Below are 3064 nucleotides of genomic sequence, written 5' to 3'. Positions count from 1 at the left end.
TCTCCAACCCACAGCTCCCACCCTGCCCAGGGGGACACGGTGGATGTGTGACATCTCCCACCCTGCCCAGGGGGACACCGTGGATGTGGTCACCTCCCACCCTGCCCAGGGGGACACCGTGGATGTGGTCACCTGCTCCCTGACATCTCCAACCCACAGCTCCCACCCTGCCCAGGGGGACACCGTGCATGTGTGACATCTCCAACCCACAGCTCCCACCCTGCCCAGGGGGACCCCATGGATGTGGTCACCTGCTCCCTGACAGCCGGGGAGGTTCCTGCTGTTTAATAAAATGTATAGTAAAATGTATAGTAAAATGTATATGCAATAATGTGTAATAAAATGAATTATAAAATGTGTGTATAAAAACTATTCCTTGCCTTTTGCTTCCAGCAATTTGGCCCTTCCGCCATCCCCAGCCCCTCCTTTCCTGCCTGCCTCAGTTTCCCCTAAGCCTGGTGTAGTGTGCAAGGGAGTGCAGGGGGCCATGGTAAGAGGTCATCTTTGTAAATTAACCTCATCAGTGGTGCAGCACAGACGTCTGAGGATCCAGTATGAAATCCACACATTAAAGACAGCAGACACCAGCTTTTCACCTGCTCGTGCATTTGCAGGCACAGGACAAAAAGATGAGAGGACTGGGAGAGACAAAACCATCTCTAGAAAGGCTCTGCTCTGCTCACAGATGACCAATTGCATTCTGAAGATCCTTTAAACACCTCACGGACCACAAAACCATCTTGTGCAGCTGTGGGGTGAGGAGGAGCTCCAGGGCTCCTGCACAAGGGGGTCTCCTGTCACCCCTCTGTGCCCCAGCAGAGCCCACCTTGCCACGCAATCCCCTGGTGGGTCCCCGGTGCTGAGGCACGTGGAGATGTACCCTGAGCATCTCACAGCCCAGAGAAGGGTCAGGAGGACCCAGGATTGCTGACCCAACCTCTGGGAAGCGCCGCCTCCAGCCAGACTCGGATGGAATCCTTCTTGTTGGATCTGAGCCCGTGTTTCTCTCTCCACCCGCCCTTCTCCCACGCAGAGGGCTGGTGGCCAGGTATTTCTGGGGTTATGGGCCCCAGCCAAGGGCCAGGAAATGTGGGTGCCGTGGTCACCATGTCCTGCCCTGTCTGGGCTCTTTCCAGGGGTGTAGCCATGGGGAAATCCTTCCTGGTTTGGAAGGGTGTTGGAGTCACTGCCCTCTGAGGTGGTCACGATCATCCCAGTGTGACAGGACAGAGGGGAATGGCTTCCAACTGACAGAGAGCAGGTTTAGATGGGATCTTGGGAAGAAATTCTTTATTCTGAGGCTGGGCAGGCCCTGGCACAGGTTACCCACACAAGCTGTGGCTGTCCCATCCCTGGAAGTGTCCAAGGCCAGGCTGGACAGGGCTTGGAGCAGCCTGATTTATTGGAAGGTGTCTCTGCCCATGGCAGGGGGCTGGAGGTCTCTTTCAACCCAAACAGGTCTGAGATTCTGTGATTCTATGAGCTCTTTAAGCAGCAGTGAGTGTGAGATGAACTGTTTCTAGGCCAGGTAAATCTGGATTTAAACACTGCAGCACCACTGCCCCAGGATAAAGAGGGAGGAACTGGCCTGCTGTGGACAAACTGGTTCAGCAGCTGAGAAGGGAAGCTGGCAGGGAAGGCACATGCCAGAACCCCAGCTCCAGCATCCCCCTCAGCCCTTCCTGCCCTCTCCAGCACCTGGGCCAGCAGCACTGAGCCCCTGCTCAGCAGGTGAACGTGCCCTGGACCACGCAGGGCAATATCCCCACTCCTACTCTCGACTGAACCATTCCCCCACCTCCTGTGACTCCACCCCAACACCCCCGTGCTCCCTCGTTTGTGTCAGACGAGTCGAGGATGGGAATCCACAGGAAAATCCCTCTCTGTGAACAGGGCTGCTGTGAACTGTGTCCTCACTCAGGGGAAACAGTCAGGGCTCAGGCTGAGACGTCACTCATCCTGCCACAGGAGAAACACAGAACCATTAGGGTTGGAAAAGACCTCCAAGACCATCAAGTCCATCCTTCAACCAAATCCCAAAGTGCCACATCTGCTGGTTTCTTGAACTCTTCCAGGGATGGTGGCTCCACCCTCATCGCTCTTTGAGTGGAGAAACTTTTCCTACTGTCCAACCTGAACATCCTCTGGCACAGCCTGAGAACTGCCACGTTTCTCTCACAAAAGGGAAAACCCACCCATTTCCCTGTTTCTCACAACGGGGTGGATCTGACAGTATTTAGTGCTATTGATTTATTACTGATATTATTACTGATATTATTACTGATATAATTATGTTACTCCAGAGCTGAGGAGGAACCCCACACCACCACACTGTCCTCTTCCCCTGCAATCCATTTCCCACCCATCTGATGTCCCTGCACAGCAGGACCTGCTCCACTCCCAGGAGATGGTGGCCAGGACCTGTTGATGGCTCCAAACGGCGAGCACTGGGAACAGGAGGCCCTGCAGATCATCTGCCCATCCCATGAGGGACACACAGGGTTCTGAAGGAGAGCAGTGGGATTCTCTGCAGGTATCTACAGGTGTAGAGGACCAGAGGAAGACACCGAGGGGTTGTACCTGCTGCAGGTGGTATCCAAGCCCTCAGAGAGGGATAGCAGCTCTAAATGGATGGCAAAGGGTGTTCCTTGACCCCCTGGACCTTCCCTTTCGGCTGCTGCAAGCGGGGTCCTGGAGGTACCCGCGGGACCATGGAGCAAACACTGCCCCAAGCATTTTACTGGAGTTTGTGTCCCTGCCACCACCACGGTCCCTTGGGTGCCATGCCAGGGGTGGCAGACACCTCCAAGGAGGCAGGAAAGGGTTGGGAAGCTGCTCAACAGCGTCCCCCAGTAAAGAGCCGCAGCCCTGTGCACGGGAGCTGCCTGATCGTGCCGGGACACGCTGGCCCCGTGCCCGGGGATGGGAGGGAGGGAGGTGCTGCTCCTTCTCTGCCACAGAGCAGCTGCAGCCCAGCTGATTTCCCCACCCTGAGCATCTCCACCCTGGATGGTGTTGCCTCCTCCCACTTCCCCTGGGCGTTTTTTCAGGGGGGTGGCAGGTG

The sequence above is a fragment of the Parus major genome, chromosome 23 (genome assembly GCF_001522545.3).
Source record: "Parus major isolate Abel chromosome 23, Parus_major1.1, whole genome shotgun sequence".
NCBI lineage: Eukaryota > Metazoa > Chordata > Aves > Passeriformes > Paridae > Parus > Parus major.
The sequence above is the reverse complement of the archived record's forward strand: the minus strand, read 5'-3'. Positions refer to the sequence as shown.